Below are 26,564 nucleotides of genomic sequence, written 5' to 3' on the forward strand. Positions count from 1 at the left end.
ATGTCTGCCCCTATCACTGAGGATTATTTTCTCCCTGTATATTCCCAGTCAAGGAACATCATTAGAGTTATTATCAGAATACAGAAATGTTACCTTGTTTTTAAACACAAGATATAATTTTTGACTTTATGCAGACAGATCTGTCAGTTTAGCTGCCAGGACAAAGATAATTGTTGTGGCTTATGGGTCTGATCCAGCTTCAATTAAAGCCAATCAGTGGGCAGATCCCACTAACTTCAGTGGTGGTTTCTTCAGGTGCTACATAAAAGATTCAGTTTTGTATCACTGCACTCAAAGCTCAGGAGAGAGGCTTGAGGACAGCCTCATACTTTCTAGGTAAGAGTGGTTTATGCTTCCCTAGCTACGTACTTATGGTTTTGGTATCCATGACCAAATGGGAATAAAAGCAGAGTGAGTAAAGTTTGAAAAAAAACCCACACAGCTATCCAGTTCCCTTCCTCTGTCTTTCTCTCTCTTATGTACTTTTTCCTTTTCAGCACCCATGGTGAGGTTAGAACTGGGTTGGGTTTTTTTGCTTTCTTTTCATTAATAAAGGTGACATTGCAGCAAATATTAAAACCTACAAATCAGGTAAATAAAAAACCTCAGAGCATCAAAGAAGATGAAACATAGCAGCAGTTTCATAAATGAACAACACATTTGGAACTCACTATTGTTAAAAATCTTTTCACCTCCCTCACACTGAAATAAACACAAACAAACAAACAAAAGTCCCACACAGTCTTTTTATATATCATTACATCTAAAAAGAGCAAAGAGATGCCTGTATTAACCTTCCTAGGTGGGAGCACATGCTACAGAAACAATGAAAAAGAAAAACAACACCTTGCATTTCAAAGTTAATTTTATGAATGCTCTTATACCAGCTCCCTGTGAGGAGAAACAGAAAATTGATATTTGTCCTTCTGAGAAGAGTGCTACAATATAGGCATATTTTCACAGAAGTCTCCCAGCTGCTTCTTCCCAAGCAAGCATACTTAGACAAACACAGATGGTAAAAAGCATGTCAAAATTCACTGCCCACCTCACTCCTTGAATTATGGTGCTCTGTGAAAACCTTTGGTTATTTTTGATTCGGTCCCTCAGAGGCACTGTATGTTCCAGACGTATTTGTATAAACAACACATTTCAGGCTGGGAAATGGTGTCTTAGAATATCTAACAATACTCACCAGTCCCAGTGTTATGAAATTGGGAAAACTGCTAACGTTCCCCAGAGCCAGCTACCATCCCATGGGATCCACTGTGATGATGGATGAACTTTGAAAACTTTTCAAGTGAGATTCAGATAACTGTACACAAGTTCATAGCCTTATCTGAATTCCCTCTATGCCTACAGTGCACAGAAGTGGTTGAAAATCATGTTACAACAGTCAGCCTAGGAGATTTTTCACCACTACCATTGCAGCTGGAAATACCAGGAGAAAGAGCTTCTGCAGCAATTTCACTTCTGTTGCTAGTAAAAGTTCATAGGTGCATGTCAGTGGGACAAAAAATAAACTGTTACCAAACTGCTTAGAATGTATGAAAAGGACCTAGTTGGATCCTGGATCTATAAAATGGCACAGAAATGCAGCAGGAACTCACTTTTGCTTGTCCCAAGAATAAAGTTATTTGTGCATTTTTGCTGTTAACAAATGTTTTCCATGAACAAGAAGTGAGGAATGACTTCAAGATTTAATCTTTGGGATTAAACTGGGACTTTACCACAACTGCTATGAATTCCTTCCAGAGCTGGATAAACCTCCTCTGCCCCTTTCCTGGACTGGCTTACTTCCTTTCCCCATTTAGGTTTGTTCTGCCTGCTTGTACATCATGGTTGGTACTGTGAGATGTGGCCAAAAGTCTCTCTAGACCCAATCAATTTCCAAACTAATCATTCCCTCCTGAAAACATCTAAGTTGGCTATAGAGTCAGTAAAGAATCTATCAGGGAGAAGAAATAGGAATTTGACATTAGATGCTGGTTATTCTATTTTTAATTTCAACCAGTCAGAAAGTAGAGAGAGAGAAGGAGGAATGACCTTGGACACACCTGAGTTTGGGATACTTTGAATCTCAGTTTGGGTTTCATGGCTGGGCCCAGTATAGTATTGGTTGGACTGGCTCTGCCATATGCAATCCTGGATGTTGGGCTGCTGAAAATAATATCACCAGTGTTCAATTTCCCTGAAGTGTGAGAGCCTTTGTTGTTGAAAATCTTAAAAGAACTGTTTTGTTTTGAAATGGTCATATTTAACAAAGAAAAGGGTAAATACAAGTAAAATTCAACCCTCCGAGTCGTCATTGTACATTCATATATTTTGAATAACTGAATTCTGGACTAGACTGGGTTTTTTTCTCTTTCTGGAGAAAAGGAAAGCATAGGTGCTTTCAGTAAATAATATTTTCAGTAACAGAGGTGCATTTTCACATAGAATTGCAGTCTGCAGTTCATTACATATTTTTTTTAACACTTATATAGGAAAATGAATTAATAAATTACCTACTCTGTACTCCCTTTTTTGAGATCAGATGTATGACATGATATTAAGCCTGTTACAAAAGCTGCAATGGAAACACAGACTGGAATGGAACTTACATGTCCCCCATGGAACGGAGACTGAATCATGGAGCAGCTGAAAGTGGAGCTTAAAATAAAACAAAGTGAAAAATGACAATCGTGACAAAAGGACATGGAATTCAGAAGAAATGTAGCACAAAGTCAGTAAGGTAAGTAAACTGGAGAGCTTGAAACCATCGTGGATGACTCTGATGGCCCAGTACCACTTGTCAGAAAAGGGAAACACCGAAAGGCACAGGCACCAGCTTCCACAGAGCGAGGCTCTGCTGGAGAAGGGTGCTCTTGGGCGAGATGAGAGGGGTGCTCACTTAGCAAGATGCTGTGAGGAGTGCACAGGAACATGGGCAGCCATCTGCAAGAAGCCCTGAACTGAAACAGTATAAGTAAAACTCAACAAAGCAGGGCATAATTAGCAGGAAAAAGTTCATGCAGAGAATGGATGGAAAATTTACTCTGTGTACTAATGCAGTAACGCATCTCAGGTTACTTCTCTGCTATTACATGATCATTCATAGGTTGGGTTTCCATTTCCAGCATGCCTCGGCTCACACCAGCTGCATTTGAGGATTTGAGATATGTAGCAATAAACAGGGTGTACATACCCCAGACAGAATTTGCTCTTAGTTTGTTGGGGGGTTTTGTTTTCTTTTTTAATGTTATGGAGAAAATTTTACCTATGGAAAAACTGGTTTTGAAGTCATCCTATTCAACTTCTATCTCTATGATAAACTAATGCATTACTCATTTTAAGGAGGAAGATGCAAATCAAGTAATTGAAATAAATGGGTCTAAACTCTTTTCTATGACAAAATTCAGCAATTAAATGCCTGAAAGTGTTTTTCATGAAAATTGCAGTAAGTGGTATGTTAATTTTCTACTTATTAAAGGCATATAATTAACACTGATCTAGCATTTAACTATTTTAATCTTGTTAGATTGTATAGTGTTTTAAAAATATAATAGCAATTTTTCAGGCATGAAATTTGAACGTGTGTAATTTTTAACCTCTTTAAGCTGCAGATAACCAAGTTCTTTAAAGCCAGTTTAAAAGGTTGTTGGAGTAGGAACCATATTTACAGGCTTCTTGACTCTAATCTGTTCTGTTCTGCATGTCCTGAAAATGGTGTTCAACACATGTCTCTTCCAACATTGCAATAACCAGGGAGGTACTTGATGTACATGATCAGCCAAACATGACAATAAATATTGCATCATTTTCTTTTTGCAGGAGGTGACAGGGATTATTGTACTGCCAATCAGAGAAGCCGTGTTAACTGCACATTGACGGTATGCCAAATATTTTTTAAGGATCTATTGATTTCTTTTTTTAAAGTAACCTTCAGTTAGTATGCTTTGCTTTTATCAATACTAGATGGAAGTAGATTCCACATAACAATATAGTATGGCGAAAGAGCTTTCTTTCTTTTTCTTTCTTTCTTTCTTTCTTTCTTTCTTTCTTTCTTTCTTTCTTTCTTTCTTTCTTTCTTTCTTTCTTTCTTTCTTTCTTTCTTTCTTCTTTCCATTCTCTTTCTTTCTTTCTTTTTCTTTTCTTTCTTTTCTTTTTTTTTCTTTCCTACATAAAATTTCTTATTCCTTTAGAAAGTAGAGTTAAAAGATATACTCATGAACAGAACTGATTAAAAGAATTTAAAGCAGAGCAAAAAGCTTCTATGGTTTAATGAATAAATGGATAATTTCAGAGGAAAACAAAATGCTAGTGTTATTCCTATTTCTGTTTTCCTGTTACGTTCCTTTCTCCATTACCTGTAAAAAGTACATAAATAATGTTCTCTAGTATGTAAAAACATCATTCTATTTGCCTAAGGATTATTGATGTAAAATCTGCTAGTGTGAAAATCAATGCTGTTTTGTAAGACTTAGCAAACTTCCACTGAAACAACAGGCCACTCACAAATAGCTGAAATCTAGAGGCAGTATTTCAGAGAGGCAGGCCACATGCCTTTCATCTTCAGGCTGCATGGGAAGCTTTTTAAGGTTGATTCACTTTATAAACTATCAGAGTGTAGGAACTGTAGGATATCCAAGGCATTGTGCTTCCCTTTCTGCCTCTCGGACAGGGACAAAAGGAAGTACAGAAACTACAAAGGCAGACTGATGTGTAATGTCTCTTACCTAAAGCCTTTCTGCTATCACCTCCCTCAAAATAAAAACCTTGTAATAACATCTGCTAATGATTAAATAAATTTTTATGCAAAACAAGGAAGTTCCCTACTGATACTCTGTAATCTTGAGATGCAGATATCTTGATATCTTGAGATAATCTTGAGATGTCAGATAATTCTGAGTTTTGCCGAATCTTTATCCATGGTCTTTGTTTGCCTTAGCAAAGGAAATAAAACCACTGATTTTGTTTGTTTGAGACAAAATCTGCTTTTCTCTATATCACACTGTATTTTAATTTTAAGAGGTCCATATTTGATCAATTTTCTCTGCACATGGTAATTGCAAAATCTTACCCTATTCATGTGATCTTGAATTGATGACTCTGCATTCTTTAAGGATTTTACTTAGCCTTTCTTACATGAAGCATGTGTATAATGAATATAGCTTGAGAATTACATGTATAAGCTTTCCCATTGGTAGCAAACACTACTAGAATCTTTCAGCTAATGAAATTCCCAAGATGTATAAAAAATTGTGATTTGTTTTATGTACTATTTCCCAAGGACTTAGTAGCAGTTCCCATAATAATTACAGATAAAATCTTATACTTACCTGAAAATTTAGACCTACATTAGGCAAGTTAAGGGTTTCACTAAATTGGGCTGAAAAAAACTACACTTCCCTTGAACTGGCATGTATTATGTCTATATCCATCCACCTGCAACTATGGTGTAATCACAGCATACTGATTGATGACTGCCTTTAAATTAGAAACCATTAGAAACTATTAGAAACCAGAATGCTACATTTTTTGCCATGCAAATTACTACTGTAACATTGCAACTCTTATATTGCAGCTGTACTGTATTTCATGGGTAAAGTTTCCAGCTTTCCTATTTAGTATCAGCATTGGGGCATACTTGAACTGAAAATTCAGGTTCTGTTAACACATGGATGATTTTCTGCAGAGTAGAATAGATATATCTGGGCAGACTTGTTCAGAGAGTTCATCCCTTTCCAAGTTTTCCCACTGAAAGGGAAGGTTTCTCTTCCCTCCAAGAAATTAAAACATGTTGCTCAAGAAGCATTTCAACACTATCACTGTCAATCTCCAGCAGAACCCTGGCACTGCATTTCTCTCTGGAATCTACCACACTGTAGACCCTCAGCTAGTCTGAACAGAAGACAGAGCAAGCTAAGTAATTGCAACTAAATTGAGCAATAATTGCCAACCCCCCATTGCTGCCAGTAGTCAGCATCTTGTTTGTGGGCTAAATAGCCCGAGGTGAACCTTTAGGCAGTTCATTTTATCACAAACCTGTGATTTAATATGGTTAAGAGTGGTTTGAAATGGATTAATGTTGCTGGAAAATGGATATAGCAGTTTAACTGCTTTGTTTTCTTCTTGAGTCAAGGAAAAAAAAATTTAATAGTGTGTGACTTCATTAGGGAGGCGCCAGCAGCCCTGACCCCCATGAGAATCTGTCAGTGTTTCAATATGGCATCCCTACTTTTAAGTGTTTATAACAGGGACACTGAGAGCCAAATCCAGAATTAGTAAGCAATAAAAATGTTGGGTTTTATGAAGCAGTAAGTTACAGTCGAGTGTGCATTAACGGGTGAGGCACAACTTTCAGGCATGTTCTGAAGGGGTGCCATCATCCAAGAAACATTAAAGAGCAGACTAGTTTTTTACCCTCATGGGATGAATCTGTATTAAAATTCATTTTCTAGTTTACATTTAAGAATGCAAAACATCTGTAGATTACCTAATGGATCCTCCCACCACAGAAACAGTTCTAAGTAGGAGGGAAGATGGGAGGAAAATATCAATATTAGGGAAAAGGCAAATATGTTCTCTCTATTTATTGTTGCTCTGATGTGAAACATCAAAGTTCTTTGTATTTAAAGCATTTCCTGGACCACATAATTATCTTTCCTCCTCTGAATTTTAGAGCTGGGCTGCTCTCCTAGTGGCTTTCCATGGTCACAGCCATTTTAACTTTCACTTTCTATTGAAATATGTAATGGGAGGAAAATATGGGATTAATTTGTGAAAATTTAGGTCTCAACATCAACCAAAAGTTTTTGTCACATAATTGCCACTGGATCAAAGCCTTGGAAGCACCAGCTGACACACCACTCTCTCCAATAAGCAAATCAAAGGTCTGTGGGAGATTTAACCTCCTGAAAAGTCTCCTCAGGCTGTTCAGAGAAATGTGGGATGAATTTTGGCACCTGCTTGTTTGTGTGTGCCCGCTGCATACCATATGGATTGCAAACAAAAGCACAGTCTCAGGAAGGACAGGAAGACTGAGCACCAGTGGCCACCTGCTTCTCAAGAGCTGGGCACTCCTGGTGCCCAAAACATTGGAATGTACTGGGGCAGTCCTGTTTCATCCTTTTAGGGCTTAATTTTTAAGGAATTGTTGGTGAGAACAACCCATGCCAAAAACATACCAACAAATAAATAATGGGTTCACGAGTCCACCACTTTCACTCACTTTCTGGCATACTTAGGTAAAGAACTGGCACTGGACCAAACAAACCACATAGGAGAGAGTTAGAAGTCATCAAGCACCTGAAACCTGAAAACACATGTGGAAGGTCTTGTCAAGTTGACAACTTCAGCAGAAGCGAAAATAGAGCACTTAGAGGCAGAAGGCAGGAAACTGCTTTTCCCTAGTTCCTTGCTTGTGCACCACACAGTGCCTGGGTCTGAAGGTAGTAAGGTCCCAAGGACAGCTGCTCAAGGACTGCAGAATTTGCCATCTTGTTAAAAGGGAGCTCTCCCCTTTCTCATTTCTCACTTTCTCTCCCTCTCTTGCTTTTTCCCTAAAATAACTTTGTCCGTAAGGAACTGGGCAAATAAAACTTTGTATGAACAAAGTCCTTTCTGTGACACTTTGAGGCCCCATGATGCCCTAAGGAGACCCGGGCCCAACTTCTGTGTGAGGAGGACATCACCAAAAGATGGACACAGGCCTGCTTTTGATTAGCTGTTTGGATGATTTCAATGTGTCACCACATGAATAGCTCATGTCACACGGTATCTCCTGGGTTTATTGCCTACCACTTACAGTTTTACTCCCAAATTTGCTCCTGGTTATACTTTTCAAACATTTTGAGCTCTCCTGTACTGTACTTATTTTTAAGCTCTTTTGCCAATATAAGCAATATTAATATATAAGTGCTATCTTCAACAGTTCTGTGAAATTGGCCCAATAACAAAATTTTGTGGGCACATGTCCAGCATATTACCAAACACACTGTAAAAATGGGCATCTATTTAGCTTGTTAACACATGCTTCTACAGTCATAGTTATTGATTAGAAATACTTATTGCACTCATGTGTAATACTTATTAAGTATCTCCCTCACTGGGAGATTCAAGAACTCTCTGGATTCAATCCTGTGCCATGTGCTCTAAGACATACTTGAGCAGGGAGCTTGGACCAGATGACCCACTGTGGTCCCTTCCAACCTGAGCCATTCTGTGGATCTGTGATACTCTTACATTACTGCAGAGTAGAAGAGGAAGTCAAACCAAAAAATTGAGTGACCTTAACGCTGAAAACACGGCTTTTATAAATTCAAGTACACACAGTATACTTCATGTTTCCATGTGCAGAACTTATGGAGATAAAAAAAAGCAAATGTTGTTTTGACAGGAAAAATTTGCATTTCAAAAACTGTCATATTAGACATTGTGGAAGAACATCCTCTGCATTAAAAAAAAGTGTCATTGGTACTGTCTCTTTGTCAACTTTTCAAAGTGGGATTAATAACATCTGGAGCCACACAAATGCCATTATATTATCAGGAAATGCTTAGATGTTACTGCAGTAATCCCTATGAACATATTTCAGGCACAAAAAATCCACATTATTTTGACACACTAGCTACTGTTTCCAAGGTTGCAGTCTTTTGGAGTAATTCTAAAAAGACTAATTTTCTCCCTGAAAATAATTCCCAGAAACAGAGTGTTTTGTTTTGTTTTGTTTTATGTGTGGAACCATCAGTTCTAAATAGGTGTATTGCTGGCAAGTATTGTACAAAACTGCTCTTTCACTTCTGTACAGATTCTGATTATAATCTCTACATCCAGGCTTACCTTTGAGAAGGTAAAAGAAAAGGACAAAGTACCTTCAAATGTTTCTTTTACTGTGGTAAAACTCATCATAGGAGTTCACACAAAGAATGAAATGCCCAGGAGTTTACACAAGGAATTAATTGCCCAGGTATCTTCCTTCTTCTCTGGCAGTCCCAAGGCCTTCCCAAGTGATTTGCCTGTTGAGTCTCTTTACAAAAATTTTAGCTTTTCATTCTAAAGAGGCTTATTTTAGACTGCAGAAACAACTGGAATAAAAACCAGCAAAAACACTCAATGGGAACAAAATGTTCCTTAGTATGCTCTCAAGGTCTTTTAGAGCCATCAATCTCTAGTCTAGAGAAAATAAAGCCATCATAGCTTCATAGCTATCTGCAATTTCAGTCATAATCCTGTTTTGAGAGCAGGTATTCAAACAAGTCTGAAATTTTATCATAGAGTTCACTTCCATGTGTAATCCAAACAATATCCTGATCATATTGGAAAGTATGAGATCTCTAAAGTCACTCCACTGCAAGTATTTTACCTGCCAGTCTTTGTTTTTTTACTAAGTTTTCATCAATAAAAAACATTAAAATATTTTAGACTTGATTATGAACAACTGCATTTTGCAGTAGAAAAAAGAAGTAGAAAAGTATAAAAATGTACCTCACATTTTAACTACAACATACAGTAAAGTACATTATATAAGAAAGGAAATATTTATTAAAAAGCAGGGCACAAATTAATTTCATAGAATGCCTCTGTACTAAACCAGCTTTCTTTGTAACAGAAATAGGAAAAAGGAAGTAGTTACTATTCTTTCAGGCTTTGCTGAGAGGCGACAACACCTACTATTTATGGGATCTAAATGAAGGTTAGAGAAGGACTCAGCTGAATGTAGTTTCCTCCTTTCATCTGGACTTATTCTCTTGAAGAGATGTCTTCCTGCTGTAACTAGTAAACCTCAAGAATTTTGCAGAAAAGGCAAAGACATGTCTGCTGTTACTCCCTATCCAACTGGATACTGCTTTTCAGGGGGAAAACTGAGAACTGTACTTCATCTGCAAAATTAAGAAATATTAACCCATTAACCTCTGTTGTCATGGGAATAATCTTAGATTGCCTTTTGTCCTGGCTTTGCTCACACCTTCCACTCTTACCTGCCAAAGTCAACATGATGAACATTTCACTGGTGGAATTTCTGTCATATATCCCCTACCTCTCTGTACAAAACCAGACAACGCGTTTCACTTTTAGTATTACTCAATTTGATTCTGACTAATACAAGTGGCATCATCTCTCTTCAGTGTCTGTTACCAATCATCACCACACAGCTGAGTTTCTTGCAGTGGCCATATCAAGCAATGTGACTAATCACTGCCATACATAGTTTATTTTTTAACTGGTCCCCCAAAGGGAAAACTGCATTCATTATCTATATTTTTTCTCTCAGAATATTTTTTTCTCGGATCTGTTTGTTTTTGTCTTGTGCTGTTTAAGTGTGACCGCTATTTTGTATTTATGTTAAAGATGGGATTCAAAACCAATTGGTTTTGAATTATATCCTTTAATTCCCTATTTTTATATGACAGGCTTCAGGAAAAATCATTCTCTCTGTATATTTTCAAATACTTCCTAAGATACTGAATGTCTTACTAAGTTATTTCTTTAAATAAAGTCTCTATTTTGGAAGAAGTCTGTTTTATTAAACTCCCAAGAATTAACTTGTACATAATATTTAAAAACTATGGTGGGCTTTTCTGAATCTCACTTGAGGGAATTGAGCTCTTGATTTTTTCCTAGATATTTGTAAAGGAAGAGAGAGAGACATTTCTAGAGATTTATTTAGCCCACCTGATTACAGAGAAAAGCCTGGATGCCTAACTCATCATCAAATGAAGTTAGAAGGATTTAGCAGACTCTTAGTGTAAACACTGGCTTCACATTTGGACCCTAAAATCAGCATTAATCCTGAGTGTTAGAGTTGGATCTGCACAGCTGGAAAAATGTTTTCCCAGTTGCCACACGACAGTAAGGTGGCTGTCAGGGAAGCAGAGCTAAGGGAGTTGCTAATGGTCTCACTGGGATGTGGGATACCCAGAATGTTTGGTCATAGAGAGAGGACAGCATGGACTGTTTAATAACTCTAAATTGATTGTGTTTTTGTGAAGGAATTAAAAAGATGTTTTTAATACTGCTATGGCCACCATTATTAGGACTAATTAACCAGTTGGGAAGAGTATGAGGTGAATAGCAGAATACAGCTCTGAGGCTCACTAACACCTGAAAGAAAATATGCCATTTTCTTCACAGTAAAGAGAAAACCTTTTCTGAAGCTAGGGGTAAATCCTGTTATTACCTCTCAGCTTTAAAACATGATAAAGCAGTAGGGAAAATAATGTTTCCCATTTTCCTATTTTATGTTGTTATAGATCTTTGTATATAAAATACTATTATAATGAAGCATAAAAATAGTTATAATTTCAAGGAGGTGAGGATTGCTGAGTAAATTGTACTTTGTGGGAAGCAGTGGTACATTTAGAAGTTGTGCAGTGCAGTGATTGAGAGCAAGAAGCAGAAGCACTTTGCTTGCCAGAATCTGAAAGCACTTATTTTTAAGAATTTTCTTTTGAAAATATTTATACATTATTATGGTATCTTTAGTATTTACATATGGCAGGCCTTTGTCATTCTTTACAAATGAGTCATCGTGTCCCATATATTGCAATACACCTGAGCCACATGACTGATAAAATTGCACATATTACAAGTGGTAAATCCACATAATTTTTACAAGGAAGAGCAATGGCTTTTCTTTGCAGCTTTTAGAAACTTTGTTTAAACTTACTTTCCTAGCATTTTCAAAAATTCTTTCAAAACAGATTTTGCATAATACATAAATAATAAAGTTGTATCTAATTATCTCTGCTGACTTTATTTTAAAATCTAAAGGTGCTGTTTATTTTATGCTACATAATCTTAATTTATAACTCAGTTAAAAATTATGTCCAGTTCAAAAAAGTTTTTGAGTGGAAATGTGCTGGGTTCCATTTAAAAGAGGTTCTGAAGTACTCCCTATTTATATGGAAACATATGAAATTTGCATTTAGATGTAAACTCATGTTGCTCAGGCAAATCTGTATTATAGATGCTGAGACATTTGTCCTATTTGAATGGTGGCAATGAAATGCTGACCTACTGACTAAAGTGACTGCAGCAGTTGTCATGAGCCTGACTCAAACAATGCAATGAGTTTTTAACAGGTCTTTGCAAGTGAAAAACATTTGGTGTCTCTTGTGATTTTTATAATTTTTTTTCTTGTTATTTCAATTTTTTGTTCTGTTTTTATTTACAATATTATTAAACATTCCCATTGAGGCAGGCAAGACTTTACAGTTTGGTACTGTATGGATGGGAAAAGGAGGAAAGGACTGCTTACACAAACTTGCTAAAGGTCACCAGCCCACTCAAGAGCAGGGAGTAACATTCCAGTTGCCTGTGATTCCGTGTGCTATTTCTTACATGAACAGTATGACTACATTTATCTTGTTGAGTAATGGATGACTAAATACAGGAAATAATAGTGCCAACTGATGAGCACTCTCACCTCATAAAGGCAACTGAGCAACTTAGGCCAGAGAAATCAGATTTGAGGGGAGATATTTTGAAAACAAATGTCACATTAGATCAGAAACTCTGAAGATTTCATTCTTGAAAGGCACCTGGGTGACTTAAGAGCACAGTTATTAAAACAGTCCTGTGCTTGTTGATCATTTCCTTCCTTATGAACCTGTAGCAAGTAAATCCAGCGCATACAGGTAACATTTTGGTCAGCACAAGAGGCTCTGCTTGACTCTGATCTACTGAGAGAGTAAAGACTCTGGCTGGTTGTTTATCTAAAGATGACCACACACACCAACCCCCACACTCCTCACCCCACCATCTGAAAGCCACTGGATGTATCAGCCAGCATCACACATCAACAGCAAAATGAACTGTGGGGAGAGGGTGAGCACTGCCAGCACTGCAGATCAGATGGTCTATGCTGTTTTTCTTATTGACACATTAATTTTGCATGAAACTAATTTGATTTGTCCAAAAAATGTGCATGAGGACTTCCCTTCAAGGGGAAACACAGAAGGGTTTATCCTAATGAAATTTCTGTTTCCAGAAAAATCAGATTTTGTAACAAGACATAAAACTGAAACCAAGGAGATTCTAATTTTGAAAACAATCACCAAGCAAAAACTCCTAAATTTGAAAAAACCTGTAAGTCAAACTAATCTTCCCATCTGGATGTACAGTAATCCAAGAGGAGAATAAGAAAGTTATTGTGTGGGTTTTTCAATGTTTTTCTTGTGTTTAGTGTGATATTTCACAACTGTCTGGGGCCTCCTTCCTCAGTGCATTGGGAAACATCCATTGCAATATTAGATTCTGTAAGTGGAAAAATAAAGGTTGTTTGCCAGAAATGTTAGATTTCTCTAACACAGTGAGTTGGCTACTTGAGTAGCTCAGTTTTCAGCCACTGACTAATTGATCTACAGATGACAGACAGCCCTTTTTGGCCATTGGAAATCATGCTTCAGCCAAACTAGAAGGTCTACTGACACCTGGGCTAGTGCTGCTTAGAAATTCCAGTTTTCACAGACAGGGACTGACATGGACAACATTCAGCATCTCCCATTGTGCAGACAGAAGAGACAGCTGCCAAAAGAGACAGCAGTCATCAACTCAGATCCCAAACAAGATTCAACCCTGCTTTTCTGATGCTTTCCTCTCTACACCTAACTCTTAAGCCACCATCATTAAACAAAACTAATGTCTTCTATTGTTTTAACCACATATGAGTTAAATAACAGGTACTGTTCATCACTGAATGTCCACCAAAAATCAAAGCCATAACACATCTGTGGCTTTCTGGACATTACTGTGATAACCTAGCCCCTCATTCAAGGCTGACTGTTCACCTCTGTTCAGACTGTCTCTGCTTGGCTGCTACTGAACTCTTTTGCTGGTGCTCACTAGCAGCAACATCTCCAAATATTACATGGGCCAGTGTGGTTAGTATTTTGAAGTATGGTGGTTTTCCTACTGTTATACTGGTTTATGAGAGAAAACTCTGTCGCAAGTTCACCTCCCTTCTCAACGTGGAGATTTGACATTATTTGATTACATATTTATTTTTATCTGGTGACTGTGTAAAGGGGATTAAAAAAGCCTATTGTAATAACACAGAAGTCTGGAATAAGATTAAAAATGTGTCATTCCCATGGAAAGGATGTTAATCCAGTATCAAAAAGTGTTTAGGTTGTGATATCTTTGGAAGCTTACAGATGTCACCTTACAATGTTGTGATAGCTATGAGTGGTCAGACTGAAACTAAACAAAGATGAAATTCAATGTCATCCTGATCTTGCTTATTCTTTACACATTATATCACACTAAAGCAGGGAATTTCAAAACAGTAAATTGCTATAATCCCAATGGAAAATCAAGGATGGTGAGTTTCCTGTCCTTTGATATTTAAAATCAAAAATGCTGTTGTTTTCTTTCAACTTACTTTTATTGGTTTTACATAATACTTGAAACAAAACATAAAATAAATATTTTATAATTTTGTTCCTGAACATTTTCACAAAATAAACACAAGATAGTGCAACCTTGTCTCCTCTGTTGGCCTTCACCACAAGTGTCCAGGACATGAATATCTCCACCCACCAGCTGGCTACATAAAGGATTAATATGATATTTTAAAAGGGAAAATTGGGAGCGTGCAAGGACTGCTTGAGAAGAGATAATGGGGAAAGTATGCTGTTAGAGGGTTCTCCAACAATCTTTGCCAAAACCACAAGGACAGTGAAAATTCAAGCCTTCTTTTAAAAAGTGCTCAGTCCTTCATAGCTAGGCCAAGTACAGCACAGTAGACACAAAAGTGACTCCACAGCTTTTTCTAACCATGTTTGAAAATTTTGTCTAACCATTGTTTCAAATCCTGGCAACTCATATCTTACCTCTGGGAGACCTGATATCTGTCACTCAGTAAAGAGGAACTATCTTACCTCACCTCCTGCAGAGATTACTAACAAAGAACACCAATAGCCTTTATACCAAAACACTGATACTTTCAAAGTCTGCCAGAAACAATCTTTATCCCATGCATCATCACAGTAAAGCAGCTTTACTCCCAAGGACAGAGCATCATCAAGCCTTCCAAGAAACACATGTCGTTGGCCAGTCAATCAAGTGATCTTTGCTTCCAGAACACTAAAATTACCAGATATCTTGACCTTCTTCTAAACTAGAAGAGGTTAACATATTTTAAACATATTTACACCTTATTCAAAAGAAAAGTGTTTTTCCCAGAATACAGTATGTACATGAACAAATGTGAATTTATATGTGAAAACATGAACATGGTACAGTCTCAGCTCTTCAGTTCAGAATGTTTATCTATCCTTCTGAAGAGCAAACCAAGCAACTGGCAGCAACAGCTCCAGATTACACAAGAGGTGGAGACCAGCAGATCAGACCAGTCTTTGGACAGAATTTAGAATAAGGACCTGAATACAGAATTGAAATTCACGTTTTTGTGGAAAATACTTTCAAATATAATCACAAATTAATACTTTGCTATATAGTCCTTTTACATCAGTGTTTTTTTGATCTGATCAGTGCTTCCATTAAAGACAAAGTATTGTCTGGAAAAGAGTTATCTGCACAGATTTAGTAAAACATCATTGTTTTCTGAACTTCACAGTTTGGACATTAAGGTGTTGTTTATCTTAGCAAATTATGATACCAGGGACAGTTCTTTACGGCCTACTGGCACAAAGCAGTTGACATCAATCATATTAAGTTTTGTGTAGTCTCCAAAGCAGCCCACAGTGACAAATGGAGTGAGACCAAGCCCACCCCAGGAGGACGAAATTGCTGTGAATCAAATCAAAGCCCATAGATTAGCACAGTCCTCACAATTGCTAAAATATAGCAATGCCCTGAAACTGTCTGTATTACTGCGAAACCTTTTATCCCAGTAAGCCTGGCACGAAAGCCAAGCTCAGAGCCTCCCTTTCCCTGTTTGCAGTGTGAGGTTTCTCTGTTTAATTACCTCACAGAGATGTTGTGAGGCCCACCTACATAATGTTTGCAAAGTAATGTTTGCAGAGCAGCGTATGGCACATGAAAAGCCGGGAAGCGAGCCAGGCACTGAGGTGGAGATGGAAGAGGCGATAGAGCTCTGGGTTCCTGTGCTTCTGTTCACTCCTCTGGGAGCTTTTGCACTGTGGCTGCACACATTTGGGTAGCACAGCCTGGCAATTAATTAATTATTTCCTTGGTGTAAAGCGTATTAAGGGCCCCTGTGTAAGACTACTGTTTACAGATGGCTTACAAGTGGCTGCTGTTTTCTGCTTCATGTTACATCCTGGCATGGCTGCTGCCCTCGTACACAGAGTGGCATGGATTTTCCACGTAGTTACTTGACCTTGGACAGTTTTAGCTCCTAAGGAAACTGCTTAGGAAATACATGTGAAAACAGCATTGTTAAGGGAAATATTGTTACTGAATTGTAACAGTCCTTGCCAGTGACAACTAGAGTGATATTTATGCACGTGTGCGGGGGAATTCACTGCAGGCTCCCAGCAATCAGGGAAAGCCAGGCCCATCCAGTGTGAATGGTGGCTGTTCAAGCAGGACACAATATTGCTACTGTTGCACACAGCTGCGAGGAAGACTTAGAGGGCCATCATAGTCCACTGACTGCACACTTCTGTCCGACAGCTTTCAAAGAGACCAGCAAGAAAAATCTCTGCCTATTAAACAGAGGCAAACCCTGCTCCGCCCTGGGTAACCATGAGAGCCGGGAGACAAAAATTCACTTGCCTCAACCATTCCCTCCAGAAAACAAAAATATCCTACAATTTAAAGTTCCATTTTACCTTGCCTATATTGGCTCAAATGCATTAAAAGGGCTGAAATTGCAGAAAGCTGGCCTGTGGTTTTTGAATCCTGAGAGTCTAAGTAGGCAGACACATAGCTGTAATCTCCACGTATCTCCTGTTCAGGCCATTTGGCTCAATTACTGTCAGAATAAGCTCGCCTGTTGCTGGCATCCGTGCACTTGCAAAATGCTCTCAGCACAGGAGCAAAGACTGGTCCAAAGGCAATTTGAAAGTATGCAGTGCAGAAGGTGTGAGCTGCCCCCCTGGTTCCATTACTACTCACACTAGGCAGCCTTCTCTGTTATTTCTTGTTACAGATGCCTTGATGTAAAACCAACTCCTTGCTTTACAAACCAGTAAGCACAGCCAGGTTACTCTCCAGGAGATGGCCAATTCCTGGCATTTAAATCTACTGCGCTGTAAATCCCTTTAGTTAGGGACTCATGAAAGCCCCAGTGATTTTATCTGGTGGGAGAGTGGTACCTCATAGACAAGTTTCAAACTGGAAATCATTGTAGAATTACACTCAGGTTACAGCAAGGAACAAGAGGGAGAGGCCTCCCTTTATGGCCAAGTGCTTGGAAGGATTTGTTACTCCTCTGAGAGTTTAGGACAATGCCAGCTGTTGATGGCAGCTAATATGGCACAAAAGAGAGGCTAAATTTATACTGGGTTTAACACTGCAGAGGTAACAGAATTGCAGAAACATGAATTTAGTTTGATTTGCTCTGAATAGTGTCTGTAAAATTTGATCCATACTCTGGAAAACATTTAATTTACCCAGCTTGCTTCCTCCATATCTGTTCTTATAGTGTTAACCATTACACTTATCATTTACATCGTCCTTCTACCCTGAAAAAACATCAGTGATGCTAGAATTAACATTGGTTTTGCTAGTTATGGGCATCACAGTTTCTAAAGTTAAGATGGTGCAATATTCAGAAAAGCTTTTGTTTTAATTCAGTTACTGAAATCTGTACAGATGTCTGTTGCTATTTCGTATTTACAGTTGGAATGATCTGTCCATTAATGAAGATGGAGATATTGATGTGATAAAATAAACATGCTGTGAAAGGAAGGCAAAAAGAATATAAATAAAGACAAAATAAAGACTTTGTGGAAAGTTTGAAATCATGAAAGAATATCTTGTTCCTAGGAAACATAAAATCTTAAAAATTAAAATACACATAAGATATACATTTTTCTTTCCAAAACTGAGTTTTCTGCTAAGAATGAGAAAAGAACTATGAAGAATACATCTGGCATATAGAAAGAATTGCTGTAGAGAGCCTTTAGAAAAGCAATAAAATTTTTAAACTTGAGTAACAAAACATAATTTCAGAAATAGAGCAATGTTTAAATAGATGTTTTCTTGTTGATTTCTTCATTAAATTCTCTAAAATAGAAATCTTGGTATGCAACCAAAGGAAGTTGTATGTTCAGTGATCAGAAATAATCTGGCAATCTGGCATCTAGGCAATGTCTGACTGTTACTGAGAATACAATAGCTAAGAAAGGTTGCTTGCCCACAGCAAGCAACCTTTAAGGGTCTTTAAGGGTCTTTAAACATTCCTTTAAGGAATATTCTCTATAAGCATATTCTTGTAATAGTTGCTCACAAACACAAATAAAGTGTCTCTATCCATAGAGAAAGATGCTCTTACTTTGCAGATAATGCCATGCACCAGTCTTTGTCCCTCCTTCTTTGGACTATAATACTTCCAGAAAATAGTACAGATTGGTGAGAGAGCGGGATAAATTAATGGATTGTGAATGTGCAGATTGACAACACATTGCTAAAAAGTCTTTTGAGTGTTTCTTAATTTTTCCATAACAGGCCTTAGAAAAAATCTGGGGCAAATAGATATTTTACTTTGAAAGTGTCCAGACTTTTCTCTCCAAACATTTTCATTTTTAGTATTTCTCCTCTGTTATTATTTTCTTCCCTAGATCCAATATACTATTTGCCTTTGATTTTAAGGGTCCATTAAATTTAATATGCAGAAGAGGCAAATCAGGTCCTTCATTTTTATAATGTTTTATCTAGGAATGTAATGGTTTGGTTGGATTTTTTTTAAATATTGCTGCTATTTGGTATAGCGTTTTACATTCAATCTCATATAGGCTGCATTTCTTCTCCTGCTGTTCAACAGCTTTGCAGTCATTTTCCAGCTCTCTCTGTTGAATTATTTCCCTTTAGTTTCCCTTTTCTATAGACTGCTATACTTTCTCCCAATACTGTCATCCTCCATCCATTCCTAAATACTTTTATTCTATCTCCTCTACCTGATTCTCATATTTATCCTTTTTGAACATGGATATAAACTAACATAAATTGCTCTAGAAACTTATGTCCTCTAATTTACAGTATAACGATATTGCAGCAGACCACAGATGTAAAGAAGGTGCTAAGGCAGGACACCTGAAATCCAGATATTTGAATATGCCATCATCAAAATCCCTGCTCCATAAGTTTTTGACAGCAACTTTTCCCCTCTCCTTAAAGATGCACTTCTGGGTATATTTATCATCACTAAACCGTTTACTGCCTGTCTTCAATGGTGTGCTGACAATTGCACATCAACCTGATATGAACTTGGATCATCCTCAAAGAAGAAAAAATTTCTAGGTCTGAACAAGGAAGGAAATGCAAAAGGGGAGTTATCTTCTGGGCCAGCTTTGAGCAGAGGTGCTCCTGAGTGGTGAAAAAATACAAAACAGTGGTGAAAAAATACAAACTATGATGAAAATGACTTTTCAGAGCTTTGTTCATTACTGTGATTTTAACAGCTGGTCTTACTGGACTATATGGAGTCATCTCCAGAAAATCCCTGCCTGTCTCATGTGGGAATATCTCATTTGAGAACTGGAATGTGCCTCAGGGCCCACATGCCCTAAAGGTCTGTGCTTAAGGCACTAACATAATAAAAATAATTTAATAATATGCATAAATATCTGTTCCAAAAGCAATGTGGCTGCCTAACGTGCCACAAAATGCATGAAAATAGTGAGTGCCCTCTCTTTTACTGCAGCTAATGGCCAGCTCAGGAAAATAAACACTGTTAAGCTACTGGAGTGCACTGATTTTGAAGTAACAAGTCAAGGACTGGTTTGCAATGGGAAAAGAAAAAATTTGCAGCATTTGTCACTGAGGGTATTGTCACTAAGGGTACTGTCCAAAGGAAAGGCTGCAATTCAGATCCCTGACTCTGCTCTGTATTTTGCATTAAATAGATATTGGTTGATAAATATAAGCAACCCAGAAAGCAAAGACTACAGATCTCTTTGCCTCCTAACACCATTGCCCAAATCAAAGACTGAGATTTGTGCTTACTCTCACTCCTGGCCCTGGTCCACTCAATCTTTAAAGGCACCAGGCAAAGAAGAACACATTCAAGAGGTCATATGGAGCATATCCATACCCCAGACTGCAGGTGGTCTGGTGGCTGGGAAGGTAGGAGATGTCAGTCTGTCACAGACCAAATCACTGCCCTCAGCACAGCATCATACAGAGCTGGCCGCGATACAGCAGTGATGGTGTTGCAATGTCAGTGCCCTGCTTATATAAACAGTTTTTCTGTATCTCAACAGAGGCAGGGTCAAGTAACAAAGAAAAGGAGTTGCACTATGTGCTTTGGACAGAGCCTGTGAAAAAGATGATGCTCAAGAGACATTTTTGTTGTTACTTGTCCTTTTTACTATCTGAAAATGCTGTCTCAGTTGGCTCAGCTAGTTTATAATTGGCTTGATTTTGTAAGCCTCAAAAAAAAGCCATTTGAAGAGAATCAGATCTTTTTACTAGAATATTGTAATGCTTTCAGATATTTTTCTGCTAGAAATCCATGCTTTGGGAAGATTCAGATGCAAAACAATTGTATAGCATAAAAGGAAGGCAAAGGTAGTTATTACAGCTGTGGGCAACACAGTCATTTGAACAGTTCCTTAGCAACTTTCAAGGAGCTGCATTTATGGAAATGGTTTAAGAGTCTGGCCAGGCAGAGAGATACATAATTTAGAAAGAAATAAATTAGGGGTCACAAGAATATAAAATCCCTGAAATTTTGTTTACTAATAACAGCAAGGAGAGGTTACACAATACACAGACATTCAGCTAATATCAGCAACACAATCCCTATGAAAAGAAATTTTGTAAAACCCACCTAGGAGTAAAGGTGAAAACTGATATTCTGAAGTATTCATCAGATGACCCTGTTCAAATAAAGCTGTTGTTCTATGGAAATATGCTGTGAAAAGCTCTCTTCACCAAAACTAAAATGTTACTGCTAAAACATTGTTTTACTTGCATTTCCAACACTGCATATGTGTTACTGTGTAAAGCCTGTGAGAGTATGTTTGCATGGCAGATGCTCCACAAAATAAAACTGTACTGTACTTTTGTTTGCCACTAACAACATCTTGGAAGTTGGGAGATATGCCAATAAACATGAGGCACTTATGTTGTTGAGATACACAAAAAAGACTTTGCAATCTTCTGCTATGCAATTTTTCTGCAATTCTAGTTAACAATTTACTTTCCGTAGTAGTGGTGTTTGTTCATTCTTACCAAAACAGTTAACATGATTTATTAATAAAAGGAATGAGCACAAGTAAGTAAAGTCAAGTTAAAGCTGTGGAGCTCCAAGAAGGAGGTGGAGAAAAAAACCAAACAGCTGCATTTGGTCACCATTGAGGCTTCACAAAAAAACAAGACTTAGCTAGGACCAGTGTTTCATAGAATCGTAGAATCATCTGCCTATGGGATTATGTCTGCTAGCACATATCTGTCTTTTACTTATAGATATAAAAAAAGAGAAAAAACTAAAAACAGGTAGAAGAAGAAGACATCAGGTCTTCTACCATTTTTTTTCCAGTCTAAATGGAAGCAAAAATGGAATTGAGGATCCAAAGTCAAAATGGAACTCTGGGAGAAAAAAAATGTGTTGCAACTCATTGAAATCACACCTGGATTTCTGAAAACATTTTTGGCTTGTGTTTTAGTTTGCTCTTGGTCTCCTGAAACTTGACTTAATCAGAAAGAATTTTTCCTTGAGAGCAGGCAGTGTAGACACCAAGAAGGCATGATTATAGTAAGTCACAAACTATTCACCCCTGTCCTCCAAAATGCACCTCGGTGAGGTACTTGTTATCATCTTCTAAAATTAACTGATCTCCTCAGCTGTGATAGTGTCATCAGCATTCTCCAAATTGGGTTTTACACTGCAGTATGAGACTCATGACACCACTTCAAAGTATGTCTAGGCTGTATATTTCTCTGCCTTGTTTATAACTTGTCAGAACAAATTGTACTGTGGTGTAACAGCTTCAGATCATGACCACACTGATTATTAGTCAAAGCTATGAGATAAACGACTAATTTACTTTATCACAGTGAAGGTAAAAAAGCAGGTGTTATCTTTAAACAAGCTACACCAGATAAAGTAATAGGCCCTGTACATCTGATACTTGTGTTCTATCTCTAGCAGAGCCTCCAGATTCCTTCTTGCTAGAGATCACTCATCTAGGAGAACCAGAGATTTCCTTATCTGGCTGGCCAAGATGCCAGAGTGATGCTTTGTAAAAGAATCATCAGGATATTGCATAGCATGCGGCTGTGGACTTAATTACCACAGCGTGCCTTATCTGGCACACCTTCTCTTTAAAATAGCAGTTCTAATCTTAACTTGTGGTCCTATAATGATACCTTTCCCATGGTCCCTAACTGTCTTTGCTTTGTATAGAAGGAGGCATTGAAAACAGTCAATCAAATATAAAGAAAATCCTATTTATTAATTACAAACAATGTTGATACCTGAGAACCTGAATATTCAGTACATAAAAATTTCAAGATTTTGTTCACATGGTACTTGCAAACTAATCCATTCTGCAACATTGTTCCTCAACAGAAAGAACTTGCATACATTTTTAATATGAATAGTGTGTAAGCTGGATGTTATGCTTACCCATACAGGTTACCCCATTATCTGCCACAGTTTCTTTTTGGTAAAAGAACAAATAATACTTCTGCTCCTTATAATGAAGGTATGGATAGCTAAAATATATGATGGGCTGAAAGGTGATCTAAAGCCCTCCACCCCAATCTCCCCAATCTTTTTAGAAGGCTTTTTCTACAAAATAGTTTCCAAGAACTTTAAAAAAGGACTCTTCCCAGTCTAGCCTTACAAGGACTACTCCCACAGATGCCCATCCTTAATGCTTTTTAATTCTAGTTTTGCCCTGCTGTCAGAAGAACACTTCTTTTTTTTTTTTTTTTAATAAATTGGCCAGTGCTGCTTTTTCAGTTCTAAATAGTTTCTATAGTAAATATTTGGAGAAAAAAGCATAAAACCTGCCAAAAAAATTATTCAACATTTCAACATATCCACTTCCCACCTGAGCACAGCACAGCTTGGACATACTCCATCTAGTTGCGGGAAGAAGCAATCATAGCATATGATTTCAAATATGATCTGTCATTTTTTCTTTACTGTGAACACTGATATAGAATTAAAGGAGCTCGCCAACCTAAATTATTGTATTTTATGATTTTATCCTTCTAATAGTAGAAATGGGATGCCAGAGAGCCAGTGTTTCCATGTTAGAGAGAAAACATAGGCAGCATTTGATAAGGGTGTAATGCGTACATTTTACACATGGATTGTTACCATGAAGCACAGTCTTAATAGGAAAAATAGAATGTTGATGAAGAATCTTTTTAACTTGTACAAAGACAGATTAAATGAAAACTTGTAACTTCAAGCAAAAAGAGCACTGTTCATGCAGAAGACAACCACTAAGTATTAAATGTTGATAATATTAAGCATTTCTTTAGGGGACCTTAATAAACAAATGTCAACATATAGCAGAAATCCTCTAGCAGGATAACTGGTATGGTGAAAAAAAAAGTGAACTGTGTGGTTCATTTTGAAATATATTAATTGAGAAATAGTGAAAACCTGTTTATTTTCCACTTTACATTGTTTTCTACAAGACACGCTCATTTCCCATTTAAAATGTCTGATGCAATAGACTTTCCTTCTTAGTGAAGAGTGTTTTTACAAAGAATTGGTGGCAACAAAATTATGTTTATTTTAGATATTTCTGATGTTAACATTTTTCAGCCAAGAATGACTGCCTGTTTTTCTCACTACTCCAACACAGACATGTTGGATGGAAGTAGATCTGTGTAAAATATTTCTTAGAGGTGAGGTATCCAAAATTGTGTGTATTCCCCAACATGAAAATTTCAATAAAATATTTTTTTTGGTATCCCAAAATAATGCTCCAGAGTATAAGTATTAATCAGAGGTATAAAATAGTCATGCTATTTTTGTGACATTTACTTGGTGTGATGGATAAAGGAGTACAGGAATGATAGTATACAATAAGAGAAACACTTCATAGCACCAGATCTCTCCTGAATCCCTGAAGGCAGGGGAACCTGGATCCAAGGAGAAACCCACTGCTCACAGCAGCTGAGAAAAGCAGGGTAAAAGCAGGAGAAGTGCTCTGAGTCAAAGTCAAACAGAATTTCCAGGAAGGGAGTTGTCGGTGCTGTTAGCAGACATTCAAGGACAGGTTAGGTAGGAATGCAAGAAAATCATCCAGATCGTAACAGGCCAAGTGACCCAAGAATTTAATATAACTACTTGTTTATAAGTCAGTGTGAAAATAATTCTGCCATATTTGTCTATACATGGAGAATTTTCTCTAATTAAAAACACTGGAGTTTATAGGCTCCAGGCCAGTGGCAGAAAAACCAAGGCAAAATAAAATCTATAAAATACAATGGGGGGGGGAAACAAAAAGAGGAAACAATTGAAACCCTTGTACAACACAGCAGTGTTCTTTGGTGTTGCTATTCCTTTGTTAATCAGGAAAATAGCAAAGTGACCCCACTTAGCTTCACTCCAGAAAAGGGTGGAAACACCATTGAGCTGACAGCGATCTAGTCAGGCTCTAAACAAAGGAATCTAGTTTTTATGGTCACATTTGCATACATTACACAGCCATCTGTTTGCCCATGTCTATATCACTTTTTTGTAGAGATAGACAACATCCCATTGTGAGTTTGGGTGTAATAACATATGGCAAATCCTTACAAAAAAGTACATATTTAAGTAATACAACTGAATAAAAACACAATCAACATCGCTCTTCAGTTTAATATGTGAATAACTGGGATTACTTCAGCCTCCAGGGTTTTTTTGATATTACAGAAATTTTATCAGAAAGTGCCGCAATGAGGTTTTATAGTTGAACAAGTGTAATAAAATGATACTGGATTCTATTCTGCATCTTTGAATTTCTGGTTCTGCTCCAGCAGCACAAAGTGTTATGCCTGCTTTCATTACTGTTCAAACCTGCAGAATTGTTAAAACCCAAAATGATTAAATAAAATGTAGTATCTCCAAGTTAAGTTATGAACAGAAAAACAAGCTGTCTTAGCAAACTAACATGCAATTCTTGTCAAACAAAATATCTCAGGCAAAAGTTTTTAAATTATTTTCTTGAGGAAAATAATTTTTTAAATCTATCACCTGGTTTGTTTCATGTTTTTTATTAATAATTAATTTTTTTCAAGAAGAGATATTGGTATTTCTTTCACAAATTTAAACAAGCAGAAAACTAATTTTTTGCATCTTCTTTGAAACAGAACAATGCACATGAGACCATTATTACAGCAATTCCTTGCTTTGTCCTATTTTGCTTTTTTCCTCTCCTGTCCTTTACAGATAACAAACTGATTAAGGGGAGAGGTTAGGAAAAAAAGCCCACAGAACTGAAAATTTAAAAACATCTTTATGAGAAATGTGGGAGTCTTTTTCCAAAATAAAGATTTTTTTTTTCCCAAGAGCAAGAATTGGGTAAAAAAATCATTGGCCAAAATCATGATTTTGAAAGGAATATTTTGAAAAACATCATCCACTCTTACTAATCTCTCAATTTCTTATTTGGAAATAATGACTGTACATAATTCATTGCAGATATATTATTTAGCTGATCTTTGCTTTGTAAATCTGGTGACAAAGGAGTTAGCAGATTTTGGGAAGGCAGGGTGGTGAGTGGTGGTGAAGGGCACTGACCGGCACAAAACTGCCCCAAACAGCTGGGGTTTCATGGAGTTCCAAGGAACTGCAACCACTTACGCCAGATCTAAATATATCTGCATCTGAAGAGTTTCTATTAACTAAAATAATCGTACTTCAAACAAAGGTAGGGGTTTGTCATGAGTTTTATATCTGGAGAGTTTAATTACAGAACTCCTCTGAGCTCTCTTTGAGAAGAGCCAAAACTAGTCTGGTCCCCACCTGTGACAGAAAATGGGGTTTTTTCAGTTTTCTGATGAAGAAAAAATATGTCCAAAGAAAACAGACCCTTTCCAGTAAAAGCTTTTACCAAAATATATCACTGAGTAGTTGTGCTGTGTGAAAATGGTATATTTCTATGATTGATTTCCATGCTATGCAGGGATCACAGAAAGGATCCTTTGCCTTTTTCTACTTCTGTCCACCTTCTTCATACAAACCACAAAAAATAACAAGAAGAAGGTGATTTTTTTTAAGAGTTTGGCTTTTGTTAAAAGAAAGTAATGGAAAATTCTTGAAATAATGCCATGTAGGTAAAACGTCAACCCAAGCAGATATGTAAATAGTCATAGGATCATATTCTTCTGGGCTGGCTCTAAAAAAACTAAAGCCAGAAAAAGCTTTAGGAAAGGAAATGGAGTTGTTCCTGACACATTCCCCCAGCCAGGGAGTGCTTAGCTGAGGGCAGAACATGACACTACCAAGGGCTGCTCTGGACTGCTGTTCAGGGCTGCTG

The 26,564-nt window shown here is 37.3% G+C and overlaps 1 protein-coding gene across 3 annotated transcripts in view; it reads right to left on the reverse strand.

The window, feature by feature from the left end:
- PDE7B (phosphodiesterase 7B) overlaps positions 1 to 26,564 on the reverse strand; it is a 169,914-nt gene that overhangs the window by 115,203 nt on the left and 28,147 nt on the right. The gene's annotated exons all lie outside the window — the stretch shown is intronic.

Source organism: Passer domesticus, chromosome 3 (assembly GCF_036417665.1).
Source record: "Passer domesticus isolate bPasDom1 chromosome 3, bPasDom1.hap1, whole genome shotgun sequence".
Lineage (NCBI taxonomy): Eukaryota > Metazoa > Chordata > Aves > Passeriformes > Passeridae > Passer > Passer domesticus.